Source organism: Dipodomys spectabilis, unplaced genomic scaffold, assembly GCF_019054845.1.
Source record: "Dipodomys spectabilis isolate Male_0828 unplaced genomic scaffold, ASM1905484v1 ptg000516l, whole genome shotgun sequence".
NCBI lineage: Eukaryota > Metazoa > Chordata > Mammalia > Rodentia > Heteromyidae > Dipodomys > Dipodomys spectabilis.
Window position 1 is genome coordinate 572,908 of NW_024871193.1, and position 22,918 is coordinate 595,825.

At 40.3% G+C, this 22,918-nt stretch overlaps 1 pseudogene; it reads left to right on the forward strand.

The window, feature by feature from the left end:
- The first annotated feature begins 16,931 nt into the window (after positions 1-16,931).
- LOC122099492 lies at positions 16,932-17,772 on the forward strand (annotated as a pseudogene).
- Positions 17,773-22,918: the final 5,146 nt, after the last annotated feature.

Consider the following 22,918-nt stretch of genomic DNA (forward strand, 5'->3'; position numbering starts at 1 on the left):
TACATTTTTTAATACTAGCCCTCTAATATGTGAGCCACAGCACAATTTGAGCTTTTTAAAAATACTGTAGTTGGCTAATTAGAGTAGAGTTCATGGACTCCTCTGCCTTGGCTGGCCTTGAACACTGATCCTCAGATGTGAGACCTTGAGTAAGTAAAGTAACAAGTGTAAGCTAACTCAATTTTGCTCATTTTAACCACTGAAATCGGCTCTCCCTTTTCTTCTTCCACCTTTCTTTTCATTTATTTATTTTATTCTTGTGTGTGCTGGTCCTGGAGCTTGATCTCAAGGTGGGTGTTGTCCCAGAAATCATTGTCTCATTGGAGACACATTTGGAGGAGCCACAGCTCAACCCCAGGTGTTTTTTGTTTCTTTTTGGTGGTTCATTGGAGATAAGTGTCTCATGCAAAGCACAGAATGTCTCAGGAACCTGAAATCTGATTATCAGTTTGAAGTCAGCCTGCACAGAGAATTCCATGAGACTACCTCCAATTAGCTGGTAGTGATCCCACCAATTAGCTGAGATTAATAGAACACCAGGATTGAGTAAAGTAGAACAAATTAAACCCCCATGACTGGCACACACAGAAAAAATGTCCCATGTACTTTCCTGCATGGGCTTGCCTTTAAATGTTATTTTCTGATGAGTTCTGGGAAGATGGCGGAGAAGAAGCTGTAGGCTAAACAAGCTCTCGCATAGAAAGCAATTTTAGTGTTCCAATGAACAGTCCTAAGCCAGAGAATCACACCAAGTGTGTCATCACAGGACAGAGAGTTAGGCCAGAGAGGGAAAATCCAGGCACAGAGACAGATATGAGTACTTGCCAGTAGCCACGGATGTGGCGGCAGTGGTGGCAACCATAGCCGCCATACGTGCAACACAGAGAGTCTGGGACTTAGGCGCCAGACGCGGCAAGCGAGCAGTTTCTACTTAACACCAGCAAGAACTTACAAGGAGCACACCACCTGAATTTCATAGACCAGAGATGACCCAGGAACCAAGACTCTGGCATGAGTAGAAGCCTGACATCCTCACTCTTTCTCAGGGATCGAGGAGGAAAGGCCAACCCTCCCCCCCATTACTGGAGATCTCCATCTTTGATACTGACAAAGCCTGGCTGTACAGCTACCTCCAACTCAGGCATTGGAATAAAACAAGAGTCATTTAGCAGGTCACAGGAACCTAACCTGCCCTACCAGGCTCAGCTCCTCCCTCGGAAAAGTCACCCAGCTTGGGCCGGCAGCTCCAGGAGTTGCTTTCTTCACTGTGTAAACAGAGCCAGAGGCTGCCCCTCTCTACAGCAGCCTTGACAATCAATTGAAATTCAGTAAACATAAACCCTGAGAATGGCTCCAGGCTGGGCTTTGTGAGTTTCTCAGAAGCTAAATCCTCAGGGAAAAGCTGCTATTTGCTGAAAAGCCTCAACTCTACCCAAAACCTAGCCTCGTCACAGCATCTCCAAACTAGAGGAAACAGCCATCTCCCTCTTTTGTGAAACTCAAAGTAGATCTCTGTCCCATTGAGCTAGCTTGAGAGGAGGACCACAAAATCCTTAGTAAAGCAGAGCATTTTTCTGTGTGCTCAAACAAATTGACTTAAGAAACCATCCAAGCCACAGGAAAATCAAACACCACAAGCAGACCAGATACTCCAACAAGAGACTGGTTATGGACACAAGGGAGATAAATGATTGTCCCATCCCCCCAAAAAAAATCAAAGATCTTTTTTCTGTTCTTTTTATAAATTTTTTTCTAAACTTTTTTTTTTTAATTTTTAACTTAAAAATTTTTTGTTTTCTATTAACTTTTTTTTTTCCTCTAATAATTTTTATTTTGCGGTTATATGTGTGTGTATTTTTTTTCTTTTAAAATAATTTTTTTTGTTTAGCTCTAGTGATCAATTGATCCTTTTTTTTCTTTCCTTCTCCTTCTTTTCACATTTTCTTCTCTTTCATTCTTTGCGTGACTTAATTGCTGTTCTCATCCTCATATATACCTGTAGTTGATTATTTGACTTTAGACACATTGTGTACACACTTAATCCAGAAATTTATTACTCAATTAAAAAATGCTTAGACTTCACTTCCTTAATAGCATTACTACCTCTTAATACCTATATAATCTTTTAAGCATTTTTATTTTTAAATTTTCCACATCTCCTTTCTATCCCTCCCATTCTCTTATTCTATCCACATTCTTCTCTGAATATTATGTTTTCAATTTGCATAATTTTAAGTGTTGCACTTCTTAATTTTTAAAGTTTGTTTTTCTATTTTGTCTTCTCTTTTTTTCTTTCTCTTTCTTCTTTTTTGCTATCTCTACTTTCATCCTATCCAACATATTTCCCCCTTTGAGATTAGGATTTATTTAAGTTAACTCTCCCACTGCCTTTCCACATCCCTCTATGCCTATTTTTACCCATATCTCTCCCTAAACCTAATAATTTCTGTTTGCCAAATTCTTCTTTGCCGTTCATAGCCCATTAATACATAGTTGTTTGATGTTGAATAGATATATCTATTGAACAATATTGTATCTGCAGACTTTTGACTGTGCAACTACAGACTTTGGTTGATGCTTGCCTTAAAATAGTGTGCTAGCACAATATTTTCTTTTCATCCCAAATGGTCAGAGCAATCCAGAAAAACACAAGAAAAATGGCAAGTCCAGGTATCTCAACTCCCACTCATAATAATCTGGGGACAAAAAGATAACGAATAATCCATGGAAGAGTTCCCAAAAAGCTCTAAAAGCACTGCAGGTAAAGATGGTAAATGAAAAGATTGAAAACCTGCAAAGGACTCTCTATGAGCATGATAAGAAGAGAGAGGAGGCAAAACAAATAATATCATGAGTGTGAGGAAGCTACTCAAAGATTGATACAGGAATTGCGAGAGTAGCTTGAGAACACTTAAAGAGAAATAAAGGAATTGCATGAGCAGGCTGGGATCAGTCAAAGAGAAACTCATGAATAGTGTGAGCAGGCTGAAAACACTCAAAGAGAACTACAGGAACTGCATGAATGTGAAGAAACTAATCAAAAAGTAATAGAGAAATTGAGAGAGTGGGATGAGAATACAGGAAGAGCACTAAAGGCATTCAAGGAATCCATAAACAGAGAGCTCAAACAAGTCAGGGAGGCCACAAAAGGGAATGCTGAACGGAACCCAACAGAAGGAATGGGAGTCCAAGGAAACCATAACCAATCAACTAAGTGATTTGAGAATAAATGCTGAACACCAAATTAAGGATGTAAAGAAGTCCATACAAGATCTAAAACAAAGCTCCAACAAAGAATGTGAAGCCATCAAAGCCGACCAACTAGAAGGAAACGAAATAAAAAAGTAGAAAGACTTGATAGTAGGTTGGACCATGCTGAAGATCAAAATTCAGGGATTGAAGACAGCCTAGATATTATAGAGAAAGAACATACGACCATCCAAGACAAATCCAAGAAATATGATAGAGCTATTCAACACTTGGCAGACAACATCAGAAGGCTTAGTCTGAGCCTAATGGGTGTAGAGACAGAAGTTAATGGTCTAGGAAATCTGTTTAACAGGATCCTAGCAGAGAACTTACCAAATACGCAAAAAGATAGCACTATTCAGATAGAAGAAGCTTTTAGAACACCAAATAGAGCAGACCAGAATAGGACAAGCCACTGTCACATTATAATCCACACAGGATCAATTCAGAGGAAGGAAAAGTTCCTTAAAACTGTCAAGGAGCAAAGCTCAATCACCTATAAAAGGAAACCAATTAAAATCACCTCAGATTTCTCAGCAGAGACAATTAATGCCAGAAGAGCCTGGAATGATGTATGCCATGCCCTAACGACAAACAACTATCAACCAAGAATACTGTACCCAGATAAACTCTCCTTCATAACCCACTAGATCACAATAAAGGCCAAGCAACCGCACCCGAACTGAGAATCCAAGAACCATAGGAAGAATCAAGTTGCAGCAGCCCCCAAGAAGGTGGATGAAATGGCAGCAACTCCCAAATACCTCAGTCCTATCTCTCAACATTAACGCACTAAACTCTCCAATTAAATGACATAGACTGTCTAGTTGGATTAAAAAGCAACATCCTTCTATCTGCTCCTTTCAGGAGTCACATCTTCCCGTAAAAACAAACACATTGTCAATGTGAAAGGTTGAAACAAAATCTACCAAGCAAATGGCCCCCATAACCAGGCAGGAGTTGCAATCCTAATATCAGATAAAATAGACTTCAAATTAAAATTAGTGAAAAAAGATAAAGAAGGTCACTACATACTAATTAAGGGATCTCTCCTTCAGGAGGATATTACAATTCTAAATATCTATTCGCAAAACAATGGAGCACCCAAATTTATCCAAGAAACACTATTTTCCCTCAAATCCCACATAGATCCAAAGACACAGACCAAAATTTTCTTAATAGCGACCCAGAAACACAACAAATCTAAGAAGGGTTGGACAAATGCTATTACATGAAAATGCATAGCTTATGCATGGCAAAGGACATAGCAAGATCATAGATACCCCACAGATTGGGAGAAGGTCTTCACTAGCCATATACAGACAAGGGTCTCATATCTAAAATATATCTGCAACTCAAAAAATTAAACCCCCCAACAACAAACCTTCAAAGAAAAAACTGCTCAGTGAATAATTGAGCTAAAGATTTAAAGAGAAACTTCTCTGAAGAGGAAAGAAGGATGGCCAATAAACACATGAAGAAATGCTCAACCGCTCTACCCATAAAAGAAATGCAAATCAAAACAGCATTGAGATATCACCTCACCCGAGTTAGAATGGCTAGAATCAAGAACTCTAATAGCAGAGGCTGGAGGGCATGTGGACAGATGGGAACCTTACTGCATTGTTGATGGGAGTATAAACTTGTACAACCACTTTGGAAAGTAGTATGGAGTTTCCTCAAAAGACTCCACATAGAGCTCCCCTATGACCCAACAATCCCACGTTGGGGCATTTAACCAAATGTTCACAAACAAAACTACAAGAAAGTTACCAGCACAGCTATGTTTATTGCAGCCTTATTTACCATAGCTAAGATATGGAACCAACCCAGATGCCCCTCAGTAGATGAATGGATCAAGAAAGTGTGGTATATATACACAATGGAATTCTATGCCTCCATCAGAAAGAATGACATTGCCCCATTTGTTAGGAAATGGAAAGACTTGGGAAAAATTGTATTAATTGAAGTAAGCCAGGCCCAAAGAAACATAGGTCCCAGGGTTTCCTCTATTTGTAATAACTAGTATATGTCTGAGTCAAACAGAAAAGGTCAGATAAGTTGATGTCAGGGAAATGAACCCTAAGATATGTATTCAAATGTTCTTTTTTCTTTCATGCAATTGTTTCTAACACATTTATAAGATTATTTTTGTTGCTTTGTATGTGTCTCCCCCACTGTATAACCCCTGCTTTCACAGTATTTGATGTTGTTATCATTTGTGGAGGGGAAGCGAAAAAACAAATCGTTTAAACAGGCATACAGGTGGACCCATTGTAAGGAGACGTACAAGTCATTATGTCAAAAACGAACTTTACAATTTTGGTGGGGGGAGAAGGTTTGGGTGGTGGAAAAGAGGAAGGATGGGATGGCAAGGGGAAACAAAGGAGGAGGCTACAATGCTTTATGAGAAATGTACTCTTTGTCTTGCTCACGTAATTGTAACACCTCTGTACAGTATTTTCACAATAAAAAATTGGTCTATTTTGGAAAATGTTCCATGCAGTGTTGAGAATAAAGTGTATTCTGATGCTGCTGGGTGAAATATTCATTAGTTGTCTCTTAAATCTAGTTGATCTAGGCAGTTCTTTAGATCTGCAGTTTCTCTGTTGAGTTTTTGTCCAGTTGATCTATATAGTGTGGATAGTGGTCTGTTAAAGTCCCCAACAATTCTTGTCTTTGGATCAATTTGAGATTTTGGGGATGTAGTGTTTGTTGGATAAATTTCGGCAATCCATTGTTTGGCGAATAGTATTTATTATTGTAATATCCTCCTGAAAGAAAGACCCCTCAATTCGAATGTAGTGACCTTCTTTATATCTTCTCACTAATTTTAATTTGAGGTCTATTTTATCTGATCTTATGATTGCAACTCCCATCTGTTTATGGGGTCATTTGCTTGGTAGATTTTGTTCCAGACTTTCACTTTCAAAGTGTGTTTGTTTTTATGGGCAAGGTGTGATTCCTGAAGGCCGCTGATTGAAGGATGTTGCTTTTTAATCCAACTAGACATTCTATGTCGCTTAATTGGAGAGTTAAGTCTGTTAATGTTGAGAGAAAGGACTGAGAATTGTTTGGTAGTTTCTGCCATTTTATCCACCTTCTTGGAGGCTGCGGCAACTTGGTTCTTCCTATGGTTTTTGGATTCTCAGTTTGGGTGCAGTTTCTTTGACTTTATTGTGGTCTTGTCGGTTCTGTCTGTGTAGGACATCTTTAAGTATCTTTTGTAGGACCGGTTTGGTGGAGATATATTTTTTTTCAGTTTTTCTTTGCTATGGAAGGTTTTTATTTCACATTTGGTTATGAAGGAGAATTTAGCTGTTCACAGTATTCTTGGTTCATACTTTGTCTTTAGGTCATGGCATGCATCATTCCAGGCTCTTCTTGCTTTAATTTTCTGTGCTGAAAAAATGAAGTTATTCTAATTGATTTCCCTTCATAGATGATTGATCTTTTCTCCTGGACAGATTTAAGGATCTTTTCCTTGGTCTGAATTGATCTTGTGCATATTATAATGTGACAGTGAGATGTCCTGCTCTCGTCTGGTCTATTTGGGGTTCTAAAAGTTTCTTCTATCTGAATAGGTCTATCTTTTTGCATGTTTGGGAATTTCTCTGCTAGGATCCTGTTAAACAAATTTCCTACACCATTATCTTCTGACTCTAGGTGCTCCTCTACACCCATTATTCTCAGATTAGGCCTTCTGTTGGTGTCTTCCAATTGCTGAATATATCTATCATATTTCTGGATTTGTCTTGGATAATTGTACATTCTTTCTCTATAATATCTAGGCTGTCTTCATTCACCGAGATTCGATCTTCTGCATGGTCTAACCTACGGTCAAGACTTTCTTCTTTGTTTTTTATTCATTTTCCTTCTAATTGTTTGGCTTTGATGACTTCGTATTCTTTGTTGGAGCTTTGTTTTAGATCTTGTATGAACTTCTTTACTTCCTTAATTTGGTGTTCAGTGCTTATTCTTAAATCACTTAGATGTTTGGTTATGGTTTCCTTATACTCCCATTCCTTCTGTACGGTTAGATTCAGCATTCCCTTTTGGTCTCCCTGAATTCTTTCAGCTGTCTCTTTATGGATTCCATGAATGCCTCTATTGATATTTGTTTATTCTCGTCCCTCCCTTGCAATTCCTTTATTACTCTTTGATTAGCTTCCTCATGTTCATGCAGTTCCTGTACTTCTCTATGACTGTTCTCAGCCTGCTCACACAATTCCTTTATTTCTCTTCGAGTGTTCTCAACATGTTCATGCAATTCCGTATCAATCTTTGAGTAGCTTCCTTATGCTCATGAAATTACTGTATTGATCTTTGGTTTGCCTCCTCTCTCTCCCTACCATGTTCACACTGAGTCCTTTGCAGGTTTTCTATCTGTTCATTCACCATGTTTCCCAGGGAACTCTCCTCTGGAATACACATTATCTGTTCTGTCACCTGGTTCTCATGAGTGGGAGTTGAGATACCAGGACTTGCATTTTTCTTGTGTTTTCTTGCTTGTTCTGCCCATTTGATATGAAAGTAACACAAATTTTCTGCTACAATAATTTTTCAAAGTATGCATCAACCAAAGTCCTGTAGCTGCACAGGCAAAAGGACACAAATATAATCTAGTTCTACAGATACAATCTATTCAACATCAAGCAACTATGGATTAATGGGCTAACAACAGCAAGGATGAATTTGGCAAACCAGGAATTATTATATTTAGGGACAAATGTGAGGAAAAATAGGATTAGAAGAATGTGGAGAGGTAAAAGGAGAGTGAATTTAACCAAGTTCTAATCTCAATGAGCGAAATGGATTGGACAGAATAGTAGGAGAGAGAAAAAACAGACAAGAAAAAAATGGGAAAAACAAATATTTAAGTTTAATAAATGAATCTTAAAAATTATCTAAGTTTAAGGTGATATTGAGAGAAGAAAAGGATACAATGAGAGGAGGGGAGCGATAGAAAGGAGATATGAAAAACTAAAAAATAAATATTCTCAAAAATTATATAGCTATAAAGAGATAATACTGTTATTACAGAACTTAAGGCTAAGAAGTTTTGAATTGAATAATAAAATTCTTAAGTGTATATACAATGGGGGTAAGGTCTAATATTCGAAGAGGGGCATATATCTGAGGATGAGCAGAACAGCAAATAAGTCACGCAAAAAGAAGACACAGAAGAAAAAATGAAAAGAATGAAAAAGAATAAAAAAGAAAAAAAGGACCAAAAGGTCAGTAGAGATTTAAACAAAGCACACACACACAAACACACACACACACACACACACACACACACACACACACACACACACACACACATACACCTAAAATAAAAATTAGGAAGGGAGAAAAAAGATTAATAGAAAACAGTTTTTTTAAAAAACTAAAAATTAAAAAAGGTACCAAAAAGAGTTCTTTTTTTTTTTTGCGGGGGGTCGGGGAGTAGATGGGAAGATCCTGTATCTCTCTGTGTCTGTAACCAGTCTCTTGGTGGAGTCTCTAGTCTGCTTGTGGTGTTTGGTTTGCCTGTGGCTTGATTGTTTCTTAAATCAATTTTTTTGAACAGGCAGAAAAATGCTCTGCTTTACCAAGGATTTTGTGATCCTCCTCCCAGGCTAGTTCAATGAGAGGGAGTTCTGCTTTGAGTTTCACAAAAGAGGGAGATGGCTGTTTCCTCTAGTTTGAAGATGCTGTGACGAGGCTAGGTTCTGGGTAGAGTTGAGGCCTTTCAACAAATTGTAGCTTTTACCTGAGGGGTAGCTCTGAGACACTCACAGAGCCCATCCTGGAGCCATTCTCAGGGTTTATGTTTACTGAATTTCACTTGATTGTCAAGGCTGCTGTAGAGAGGGGCAGCCTCTGGCTCTTTTTACCCAGTGTATAAAGTCACTCCCCTCGGGGCAGAGCTTTGTCTGCCTGGGCTGGGTGACTTTTCCCAGGGATGAGCTGAGCCTGGCAGGTCAGGTCAGGTGCCTGTGACCTCCTAAATGACTTTTTTTCCAAGGCCTGAGTTGGAGCTAGCTGCTCAGCTGGGCCTTTTCAATATCAAATATAGAGATGTCAGGGGGTGAGGGCGGGAGGGGTGGCCTTCCCTCCTCTGCCCCCTGAGAAGGAGTGAGTATGTCAGGATTCTACTCACGCTGGATTCTTGGTTCCTCGGTTGTCTCTGGTCTGTGATCTGCAGGATGAAGATATCTGTTACTTGTCAGTTCTTTCTGGTTTTAAGTAGAATCCGGTCACCTACTGTGTCTGGCACCATTGTCCCAGATTCTGTGTTGTTCGTTAGGCAGCTAGGCTGCTGCCGTTGCCGCTGCCACCGCAGCTGCAGCTAATAGCAAGTGCTCAGATTTGTCTCCTTGCCTGGATTTACCCTCTCTGGCCAAACTCACTGTACTGTGATGGCACACTTGGTAATTCTCTGGCCTAGGACTCTTCACTGGAACACTACAAGTATTTTCTATGTGAGAGCTTGTTTAGCCTCTAGCTTCTCCTTCTCCATCCTCCCCTAAAGTAATTTGTTGTTGCTTTTTAAAAAACTGATGCCTGTGGCTCATGCCTGTAATCATAACAACTCAGGTGGCTGAGATCTGATAATCGAAGATTAATAACAGCCTTGGTAAGAAGGTCTATGAGACTATTATCTCATTAGCTGGTTACCAAGAAACTAAAAGGGACACTGTGAGCCAAACTAGTAGAGTGATAGCCTTGAGCACAAGAGAACAGGAATTTCAACCAGGCCCTCAGTTCAAGCTTCACATATTAAAAAAAGTTTAAAACAATTTGCCATCATTTGTAATCTCAGCATCCTCAACTAGTGGTTTATTTATAGCCAATTAGCATCTCAGTTTGCACGTATTTGGGTGGGGGATCTAAACTTATATAACAGTTAAAAGAAAAAAAATGAGCACAAGGGTACAGGTGGCTCACACATGTAATCCTGCCTTCTCAGGAGGCTAAGAAATGAGGATGGTGGTTCAAAGCCATCCCTGGGCAGAAAAGTTCCCATGAGACTGCTATTTCCAATTAACCACTAAAAAACAAGAAATGGCACTATGGTTTAAACTTGTATGGTAGAGTGCTAACCTTGAGCAAAGAAGCTCTGAGACAGCACCCATGCCCTGTATTCAAGCCCCATGTCTGAAGGAAAAAATAAAGAGTTCAGGGCTGTGAAGGTGGCTAAGTGGTAGAGTGCTTGCCTTGCATGTATGAGACTTTGGGTTCGATTTCTCAGTACCACATAAGCAGAAAAGCCAGAAGAGGCACTGTGGTTCAAGTGGTAGAGTGATATCCTAGAGGTGAAGAGCTAAGGGACAGTGCCCAAGCCCAGAGTTCAGGACCCATGATGGACAAAAAACAAACAAAAAAGAGTTCAAACAAATAAATGATGTGCACAATAGACTATACACTAAAGATGAAAGATTAAATTAATAATTAAAATGATCAACATTGTTTCAATTTTGTAGGTGGTGAATGTAGCAGAAAAAGTGATAAATAATGATTCATTTCTAACAACTCTTCCATTTTTTAAACTCATTTACTACTTTAAACTAAAGAGGCACGTAAGTATCACTTTACAGACAAACAAAATTGAACATGTATTTTAACCTGAATTCCACATTTTATAATTTGCCTTTTAGTAAACAATCAGTATCTTTTCAAATAAAATTCTTGTGATACCTTTATTTAATACTTCACATCTTTCCAGTATTTGGTTATACCAAAACCCCTCCCTTCTTTTCTTTCTTCCATTCCTTCATATCCTTTCCTCCTTTCAATCCTAGCAATTAAACTCAGGGCTTCATACATTTTAGGTAGGTGCTCTACAAAGTGAGCCATACATCTGCTCTTTTTGCTTTAGTCACTTTGGTTTATGTTGGTCATGTGGCTTGAACTCTGCTCCTGGACACTGTCCCTGCACTCTTCAGCTCAAGGCAAGTGCTCTACTGTTTGAGCCACAGTGCCACTTCTGGTTTTCTAGTGGTTTATTGAGATAGGAGTCTCACACACTTTCCTGCCTAGATAGGCTTTGAACTGGAATCTTCAGATCTCAGCCTCCTGAGTAGCTAAGATTACAGGCATGAGCCACCTGTGTTCAGCGCTGTTTTAGCCATTTTTATGACAGGGTTTTCTGTTTATGACCAGGCCTGCATGGATCACAATCCCTCGATGACAGGGAGGGTTGTGTGTAGTAAGTCAGATACAGTGGGGAAACAACTTTCTCTGCCCATCACAGGTAGAATTTTGGAGGACTGTATTAGAAATGTTTAGAAGTGGGTTGTGAGGAGCATTCTGCTTCCAGGAGTCTCTTCCCATTTCCCAACATTCTAGTCCTGCCAGAAAGGTTCTATGGTAGAAGGCTGAGGATGGAGAGGGCAGACTCTCATTTTCCTTGTCACCAATCTGCCTACAGCATCGATTGTTGCATCTTAACTATTTGGATGGACTTCTACCTTGATGATTTTTATGATCACAAGAAACTTGACATCCTGATATACTTACACAGTAGGACAAGCTCAACACGCCCTCTTCAGACTTGCTGTTCGGCTTACATATTCTTCTGGATCACCTGAAGCAACGAATGACCCGTGAGACCAAGAAAAAGAGTAAGTAGTCCTTGTTTAGATGCCTTAGAGCTTGTGAGTAGGGATGGAACCTAGGTCTCAAGGGATTGGCCTGCTTGGCCAAGAGCCCTTTGTAATACCCAGCTTGACAAAATGTCCTTTTATGGATGTTCTATGCCTGGTAATGTCTGTTCCCTTTTTAAAAGAACTTGGACATAACCACTCATTAGAAACACCCTACCTTCTTATCAGAGTTCAGTCCAAACTCAAGTTCTACAGCTTCTCCTATTAAATCCTATAGAAGTTTAGTCAAACTTTAACTTCTAGAGTCTACTCTAAGACTCTTGTACCTATTTCCATTCTTATGTTTGTGTCACTGTAGAGAACTTCCTGTTGAACTCCAGATAAAGAACCCATCAGTGATGTCTCTTATGGTGACTGATGGAGATTGGAAGCCAACACTGGACTCCAGAAAGCATGTGAACATAGAGGCTTTTTTCAATATGTAGAAAGACCCAAGTAGGTTTTGAGTCCTGTGGACATCCCACTGGTTCTGACCTCCACATGTGATGTAGGTGTACCTGCACATACCACCAAGGAAGAAGATGATCCAGAATGTTTTCCATTGATGTTCACAATTCACCTAGATCACAACCAAACCAGTAAAAAGTATTGGTCTTGGAGTGCAAGGTAAATATGTGCTAATGGAAAATGACTCCAGTCTATGTTCAGGAAAACCAATAAGTTAGGTCCAAAGTCTAGATTCAGTTGAGGAAAGGGAATCTATCCTCACAGAATATCCAGACCAATCTGTCCTGCTGCTGGGAATCCAATTTCCAATTGCGAAATAAGATCTGTCCCTCCCTAGACTCAGGAAGAAAATACTGCCTTTAATAAGGAAGTAGATCCTTTTGAGGACTCTGAGGCAGAATTTGTGTCTGAAGGCAACTTAGAATACATTCCAGATATAGAGATTGCTTTCCCCCTTCTTTAGAAAATCTTTATATTTATTTTTGGTCCTGATTGTTGTAAAATGATCATTCTGGTTATTTTTCTAACGTTATTAAAATGTCAATGTTTATGTTATGTTATACAATTCATTAGTCTTACATGTGGTTTTTTCAACCAACAATGTAAAGCATCATGCACATGTGTTCTGTGTGTGGGAAAACATAGAGTGACAGGGGGCTGAACAAGAGACCCTACTGGATATAATGGGAACGGTTAAATGCACAGGGAGTTGCAAGGAAGCCAGGCCATGCCTGCATGGGGTGATAAGGTGGCTACAAAAGCTCTAGGACATACCAGATCAGATGACCTAGAAAGCTGTTCTGTCAATTGTGACAAATGCTACAATACTAATAGTGGTATGTGGGACTTTCTTCCAACAGTGAGTTCAAATCTGTATATATATTCATTGTGCTTTGGGAAATATTGAAGAAAAATTCGGCTCCATTGACATAAAAATTCTACTTAGTGCTGAATATATTTGACAAAATACATAGGAAATATCGACACTGGAAAGTATAAGCCATTATCAATAGAAGAAAGAAGGCTTATAGAGATGGACAAACAAAATCATGATGCAATTAAATCAGTTATATGGTAATACATGTTATATTCATTACATTTTATATAGTATATTATATGATATATAAGATCGAATATGATTTTTCATAATACAAGGGCTTTTAACCTTTTCAATCTTAAGTATTTTTTTTCACATATTATTAGTGTAAAACATTATTGGGGAAAGTGGTAATATAACTTTGATTATAATTATATGAATATATATTTTTGTGTTTCTAGATATAACATTGTTTATAAATAATGAATAAATATAAACATATATTTGTATATCTGTCTATGAGGTGAATATAATGACACAGGCTACACGATGTATAAAAAGGCAGTTATGAGTTAGTATATGAGACTCAGGCCTGTAATCTTAGTGATGTGGGAAGCTGGGTTCTGAGTTTTGTTTCTCTTACCCCTATGCCATTAGAGTTTCAGAGGAGACCTGGTCCCTCGAGTGTAGCCAAGAAACACGTATGCAGTAAGATCACACTCTGTGACCCCAGAGGAAAGTCAGTAGAAATCAGGACAAGCCTTTTATGCTATGACAGTCTACTCAGTTCCTGTGCCAAGATGGCCATCTCTAGAACATCAGATAGAAAGTTGGCATTCCTTCCCAAAATGTTCTTGACTATCCTGAATTAAACCTTATTTCCCTTCCCAAGCTGCAAACACATAGAAATATGCCCAGGGCTCAAGAGAGATGGACAAAGACTTACAAATACATAAAATTATATACTTTTTTTTGGGGGGGGGGGGTTCAGTTGTCAGCTTGAACTCTGGGCCTGGGCGCTATCCCTCAGCTCTTCAGCTCAAGGCTAGCGCTCTACCACTTGAGCCACAGTGCCACTTCCAGCTTATATTCTTTTTGCTTATGTGGTGCTGAGGAATCGAACCCAGGGCCTCATTCATCCAAGGCAAGCACTCTACCACTGAGCCACCTTTCCAGCCCCCAAATTATATACTTTGTTTCAGTAATTCAAGGACAAATCATCAAAGGCATATCTTGAATTTTTCTTTTTTTAATGGAAATGGGAATAAACACTGAGTGCATCAGGGAGTAGGTGATAGTTTGGATGCTGAGTTGTGGAATGCACTCCTGGGCATGGGAGACACTTGCCTTGGAGAACTTGTGTGGTGATGTGTCTCCTCACACAGCTTCACAAAACAATGCCCATAACTTGTATGATGACATAGCCATCTTTCCATAGCAGCAAATAGGTGTCAGGCACTGATCTTGCTCTGAGGTGGACTAAGCAACACAGAAAGGCACAAAGAGCTAGAGGGAATGACTGCTAGCCACCAGACATCAGCTTCAAGAGCTGTCCTGACCAGAAGCTGGGAAAAATTGAGCTGGAGAAGGCTGATCCCCATGCAAGGCTCCTGAGCACTAAGGACCAGGCACTATTATAGGTGTTGGAGAAACAAGTGAATGTGGCTCTCTCCTCATCAATTTCATGCTGAAAAGAAAACCAGAAATCATAATGATAATTTCTATAAATCAGAGGCATGACATTGGTAGTTTTGTGGCAACAACTTCACAGCAGGTGTGTGAGGACATATCCCTGAGGAGGAGATAGTTAATCTGAGAGCCATCATCCATGCAATTACCTAGAAGCAGATACTCCAGGCAATAGGAACAGCAAGTACATCCCTCAGTGAAGGGAAAGGACGTAACTTGCTTCAGAAAAGGAAAACCTCACTGACATGCTTGCTTGTGAAGTAAGAAAACAAGGTACAACAAAGAAAAAAAGATCAGACATGAAGATCGGAATAAATTATATAGGTATTGGATGCTGCGGGTTACAAGAAGAAAAATTCTGTTATTCTAAATCTGACATGACCCACTGGAACCAAAGTGCTCAAATAGTAGACACATCTGATTCACCTAGAGAATACTTTTAAAATGTGATTCTAGCCAGGCTCTGGTGGCTCACAACTGGAATGCTAGCTACTCGGGAAGCTGATACCTGAGGATCAGGTTTGAAGCAAGCCCAAAGAGGAAATTTGGAAAGACTGATCTCCAATTAACCACCAAAATTATAGACATGAAGCTGTGGTTCAACTGGTAGAGCACTAGCCTTGAGAAAAAATTAAGGGACAACACCCAGGGTCTAGGTTCAAATCCCTGGACTTCACAAAACAAAGATGTCAACAAATAAAATTTCGTGCTCAGTCGATCATCACTTAGCATTCTACTTCAATGTATTTGGTATGAGCCTAGGAAGTTATATCCTTAGCAAATGCTCTCCCCTCATATTCTGCTTCATTACCAGTATTCAAACCCCTGGCGTTACCAAGGTCTCCTCCCAGTTAGCATAGCAGTCTACCACTGGGAATTAATAGATATATTTTTATTAATCATAATCTATACACACACATCAAATGAATAGTAGCCACATTCCATTATTCTGAATGTTTTTGCTCCCCCTTTGAGTTAATAAGCCTTACCATTAAAAAACTATATAATATTTATCAAATTAAGTCAACAGTCATCATTCTTTCACCCAATCTTGTAACCTAAGTTATGTGGGTTTTTTTGTTTCTTTGATGTTGGTGCCCTGTATCTTGTATATACATTTCTCTAGCTTTGGGAGGTGAAGGGGAAAAAACCAAATGATTAACTAGGGATACAGTTTGACCCATTTTAACAATGAGATCAAGACACTATGTTCAAAAACGAACTTTACAATTTAGGCAGGGAGTGGGGAGGGGGGATGGAATGGAATAGTTGTGGAGGTGGAAGGGTAGGGATGGTAGGGGAAAAACAAATGAGGAGGTAACAATGCTTGAGAGAAAATGAACTCATTACCTAACTTATGTAACTGTAACCCCTTTGTACATTATTTTTACAATAAAAACATATTAAAAAAGATGAAAAGACTCAGAAATAAAACTACATACTTACAATCATCTGATATTCGACAAAAGAGAGAATGATGTAATGTGAAAAAAACATAGCCTTATTGGGTCCCTGTGGCTCATGCCTTTAATTCTAGCTACTCAGAGGCTGAGATCTGAGGATGGTTTTTGAAAGCCAGCAGGGACAGGGAAGTCCATGAGACTCTTAGCTCCAATAAACCACAAAAAATGGGAAGTGGAATATTGGTTCAAGTACTAGCCTGGAGATGAAATGCTGAGGGGTAGCTCCATGGCCTAGAGTTCAAGCCCCACTACCTACAAACACACACACACACACACACACACACACACACACACACACACACACACACACACCACATACACACACATCATAGCCTTTTCAACTATTGGTGTTGGGAAAACTGGACATCCATAGACAGAAAACTAGAAGTGGATCTCTGCTTGCACTAACATCAACTCAAAATGGATTAACTACATTAAAATCAGTCAATCTACTATAAGACAGAATAAGGGTGATATTAGAACTTATAGGTACTGAGGTGCGAGTTGGGCAGCTGCATGCTGAGCACCGGTAGTTGTGCTCCAGATCCCGCAATCTCGCATCACGTGCCTCGACCTGATAACTGCTTACTCCATTTGGCCACTGCGATGGGCGCCATGCATCAGGTGCGCCCCACGCTCTGGGCAGCTCTGCTCACTGCCCTGGCCCTGCTCCGCGGGCCACCGGTAACTCGGCCCCGTCGTGCGCCGAGAGCCCTGTGATGCGAACTCCTTGGCCCAGTGCACACCTCCGCCTGCCACGCCCGCGTGCTCCAAGCTGGTGTGCGAGCCAGGCTGTGGCTGCTGTCTGACATGAGCACTGCGCGAGGGCCAGCCATGCCGTGTCTACACCGAACCCCGTAACTGAGGGCTCAGCTGCAGCTGCCACCGGCTGAACCGCGCCGATTCGGGTGCTGCTCTACGGCTCCGGGTTCTGCGCCAACTCCAACGTCCCCGGCCACCTGAGCGCCTACCTGTTGCTGATGCCCTCCACCTCAGGAAATGCTAGTGAGTCGGAGGAGGACCAAGGCAGGGGGAACCTGCCCCGCTGAGCACACATAGGGTGCCTGACTCCAAGTTCCATTCCATTCACGCAAAGCTGGACACCATCAAGAAAGGTCACGCGAAGGACTGCCAGCGCTACAAAGTCGACTATGAGTCCCAGAGCATGGACACCCAGACCTTCTCCTCAGAGTCCAAACGGGAGACAGAATATGGTCCCTGCCTTAGAGAGATGGAAGATACCCTGAATCACCTGAAGTTCCTCAATGTGCTGAGTCCCAGGGGTGTGCACATCCCGAACTGCGACAAGAAAGGACTTTATAAGAAGCAGTGTCACCCCTCCAAAGGCAGAAAGCGGGGCTTCTGCTGGTGCGTGGACAAGTATGGTCAGCCCCTCCCAGGCTTCGACAGCAAGGGCATGCATGACTAGCACTACCTCAGCATGCAGAGCCAGTAAACCCCACAGCATCAGTTAAATTGGAGCTCCAATACGCTTTACTTTGCACAAAAGACTGCAATGGACAGAAAACCACCTGGCTACAGCCTCAACTTATATTTCTTTTTGTGATGAACTGTTTTTTTTGTGTGTTTTTTTTAAGAAAACCAAAGTTTAGACAGAGATATTTGAAATGTCTATTGTTCCTTTAAATGGTAAACTTGAGCATATTTCCACTTTTCAGTAGTCAGAAAAGAAAATTAATTTCTCTGTTGCTTTCTGTAAAAATAACACTCCTGCTGAAAGGAGCAGACTTGATCCCCTTCTAGAATCCTCTCCACATCTGCCCACTGGAACAGCTGACCTTCTGCCTCCCTCACTTCAGTGGCTATTGTAGAAGACACCTCCTCATTGCCCTCCACCCTGCTCAGGCCTCATGGAGAACAGGAAAGTCAGAAACTCAGGCCACCTGGCCATCTCTACCATACACAAGACCCCTGGCCATCCTGGTCCTATCTTTGATTCCAAGGCCTGGACCCCTAGGCCACAAAGCTTCTTTATTATCTGCAAGTGACTTGATCTGCTTGGAAAATACTGGAGAGATTGAGGTGGAATTTTAACTGACCAAGAAAGTTCTACAAAACTGACCAAAAATGTTCTAGCACATTCTGGGAAACTTGCAAATGCAGATCTTTCTGACCTCCCTCCATCAGGCAGCTTTTCAAGGATGGAGCCCAGTGGAAGGCCCAGGGTTGTCTTGACTGTGGTCCAGCAGGGCATGGGGGAAGCTGGGAGTGTACCCCACACCTCACATGCCTGCCTTTTTTGCCTTAGTCACTTTTGTTTTTGTTGGTCATGTGGCTTGAACTCTGGGCCTAGAGAATGTCCTTGCACTCTTCAGCTCAAGGCAAGTGCTCTACTGTTTGAGCCACAGTGTCACTTCTGATTTTCTGGTGGTTTAATGGGAATAAGAGTCTCACAGAGTTTCCTGCCTAGACTGCCTTTGAACTGTGATCTTCAGATCTCAGCCTCCTGAGTAGCTAAGATTACAGGCATGAGGCACCTGCACCCAGCTCTGCTTTACCCTTATTTGGGGGGGGGGGGGCTGAACTCTGGGCCTGGCCACTGTCCCTCAGCTCAAGGCTCAAGGCTAGCGCTCTACCACTTGAGCCACAGTTCCACTTCCGGCTTTTTTCTTATTCTGCTTATGTGGTACTGAGGAATCGAACACAGGGCCTCATGCATGCAAGGCAAGTGCTCTACCACTGAGCCACCTTCCCAGCCTTGCTTTTTCCATTCTTATGGCAGGGTTTTCTGTTTATGACCAGGCCAGCATGGTCCACAATCCTTCTTTTTACCTGTTCTGAGTAGATGAAATATAAAGCACAAAGCATTGGGTTCAGATATTGATTGAGATCCAATATTGTGAAGGTTTCCCGGGGCTAGCCTCAAATCATAATCCTCTCTGTATCAGTCAAGACCCAGCAGCTAGCATTATAAGTATGAGCTCCCATGCGTGGCTCAAATTTCTGACAACTAAAACATATGAACAAAGTTTTAATAATTTTAAATGTTGAATTTGAGGACAATGAGTGCTTTTAATTGCCTAGTTTCAAATTTCACCAAAAAACCCAAATATTAACTTTTGATTTCCTAGATTAAATAAGCAGATAAACTTTAAAAAGCAATTAGCTATTTAAAGAAAAAAAGCTAGGGCTGAAAAGGTAGCTCAGTGGTAGAGCGCATGCCTTGCATGCCTGAAGCCCTGGGTTCGATTCCTAAGCACCACATAAGCAAAAAGAAAAAAGCTGAAAATGGCGCTGTGACTCAAGTGTTAGAATGCTAGCTTTGAGCTGAAGAACTGAGGGACAGCACCCAGGCCCTGAGGTCAGGCTCCACGACTGGACCCCCCCCAATAAAAAAGCTAAACAGTAATCATCCTTACCACTGTTACTTTGGACTTAACACCTTGTCAAACATTGTTTACATCATAGTTCATTTTTATTGGCAGTATATACCATAAACGGATCAGGCCACCCCCAATGTCAATGGCAAAACAGCCTATATGCACAGGAGTGAAAGCCAGGCTGTAGGCCATCACACCAACCATGCTCTTATATCTGATTTACTTTGGAAACAGGATTATTATTCCATTCTTTCTACAAAGTTGCATGATTAGCAAACACGATTTAGAATGAGATTGGCCTCATACTTGATGTTCCAAGTAGAAGTCTTGCTTTCTGTATATCACTCCCATAAATCTAAATACTGGACTTGGCTTTATTGTGTCAATGTTGTCTTATTTGTAGTCTTCTATATTATACTGAACCCTTATACTTAAACACAGAACTTCTCTTTCTCATATTATTGCTATTGTTTCCCTTACTGTTAGCACATGTACACTTGGGAAATAATGAACAGCACGTACACTCACAAAAAGAATGTTCTGAGAACCTTCTTCCCATTTAAAATTCGCCTTAGTTTACAGAGAACTTACAAAGTTTGAACTCAATGTACTCATGTATAATGTATTTATCAGCAATATAAATTTCATATTTTCTATTTACTAAGTTGTCCCTGAAACACGTGTTACCTCAGGTCCAAAGGTGTCCTAGTGTTATTTCAGTGAAGCCAGAAAACATTCATTATACCTCAAGCAGCACCATCGATTGTTACTGGAAGTAACCATTACTGGATGTGGAAACTGAACCCAGGAGAGGAATGGAGCATAGAGGAATAACAAAGTTCAAGTTACCTTGTGCTTTCCTTTTTACTGTACAAGAAAAGTATCCCAAGGCTTGAAGGAAACTCTGTCCCTGGCTTTTCCGAGTGTGCTCTTTACTCATATTAAATTTTTCTGTAAACTTCTAGTTAAGGGTATTACAAAAGGAAACAATGTACCATTTGAAGGACAGCATAGAACAAAAGGAAATAACTTTGTTTTAAAAGTGTTCTCCTGCAAAGGAACAAAGACATGGAGGTTTTAATGTGTCTTATGGATGGATATTTCACCCCTGAGATGATTCTCTTGATGCAGGAGTCAGTTATCAATTCCTTTGGTCTGGTCCTGAGTTCTCCAGAGCAATAAGGATTCCAAAAAAGCAGGATCCAGTGAGTATGATCAGCAAAAGAAGCGTCTTCTCTGACCAGTACTCCTTTAAGGAGGGTCCCAAAGAAATATCTGGGATTTTTGATTGCTTGTTTGTTTAGATTGTGCTTGTTCTGGGGCTTGAACCCAGAGGCTGGATCCTGTCCCTGAACAGTTGTCTCTCCTGCCCATCTGCCCCCAAAGTTAGTACTCTACTGCTTGAGCCAAAACTCCACTTCTGGTTTTATGGTGTTCAATTTTCGATAAGAGTTTGACAGATTCTCCTGCCTGGTTGCTTTGAATTAAGATAGTAAGAAAGCTAAGTGTCATCAATTGTATAGTCTTCTCTTTTGAAACAAAAATATTAGATGAAGTTTATTATAAAGCTAATATTTGACAATGTTTAAAGGAAGAGAATATGTCTAGCAAAGAAGCCATAACTTAAATAACTCAGCAAAACTGGGTGCACTAAATCATTTTGAAATTATTTTTTCTGCTTGCCAAGATTATTGATCTTGTCCTTCCTTTTGGGGAAACTTAAGGTAATATTTGCACTTTTTGTTGTTTGTGGGGCTTGAACTCTGATCCTGGGCGCACTCCCTAAGGTCTTCAGCTCAAGTTGAGTGCTCTCCCGCTTAAGCTACACCACCACTTCCGAGTTTCAGGTGGTTAATTGAAGATAAGGGTCTCATGAACATTCCTGACCAGGCTGGCTTTGAACCACAATCCTCTGGTCTCAACCTCCAGTTTAGCTAGTATTACAGGCATGAACCACCAGCACCCAGCTCATATTTTCGCTTATGTGCACTGAATGACACTATATAGACAAATAATGGAAATTTGAATCCAATGATGGCATTGCAGCTTTCCAGAAAATTTGAGGTAGCAATAAATACGTCCTCCTTTCTATGTTGTTTCATTAATGACTCATGAGCTATGGGACCCTTACATTAGCATCTTCTGCCATCTTTTTTAGGTGTATTTAGTATCAGGTAATGTTCATAGAGAAATATAGAAAGACTGAGATTTTTAGAAAGCAAAGAAGATAAGGTAGGAAAAAACAGCACAGAAGGAGATACAGTTATTGCACAGAAATTAAGAAGTAGTCTAAGAGATTTAGAATGCTAAAGGCAATGAGGAATAAGACTAGTTGATAACTATTTCTTCAATAACCAAAAATGGTTCTCTAAAAAAAATTCTGGTATACCTTAGTTGCTGTCATTTATTCATTATCTCTGGAATTATTCCGTCTCTTTTGTCACAACTGTGAATTTGCCTCTGCAGTTTTGGTGCCATAAATGACCGAAAATATTTCCAAATCTCACTTAGACTACCCTTCTCATTGTGATTAGCAGTGACCATTCAAAAACCTGGAATCTTTGAATTTCCAGAATTAATCTTCACCTGTCATCTAAGCACATTCAAGCCATTAATTGCTGTGACCTAATGAACAAAACTCTTTCTTAAACACAATATCCTAATATAAGTAAATTACATGAATTAGGGACTATTGTCAGGTGTCAGTATGGCAGAAGCAATTATAAATTCCAAGTATGGGTTCCTTATTTTGTATTTACTAACTAAATGTTTTTCGTTTTTGGATTTTTTGTTGTTGTTTGTTTTTGTTTTTTGTTAGTCAAGGGACTTAAACTCAGGCCTAGGGAATAATTCCTGATTTTTTTCTTCTCAAGTCTATCATTCTACCACTTGAGGCACAGCAGCACTTTCAGTGTTTTTCTGTTTATGTGGTACTGAGGAATAGAACTCAGGGTTTCATGCATGCTAGGCAATCACTGTATCATGAAGCCACATTCCCAGAGCCCTAAATGACTTTCTTAAGTTGACATTATATTTTCATCCCATAACTATGTACCTTAATATTGGCCAGGTGCTAGAAAATGATGTAGAAAAGATTACAATAAAATAAATCCAGTAAGTCTAGATGGACAATGAATAACCCTCACAGTTCTAGCAAGGGCACAGAGGGCTTATGTCATGGAGATGTATCAACATGCTGAGTGAGACCGTTCCTGACCCATAGCCCACATCCAGAACCAGAATGAGTAGGCCATCTTGGGT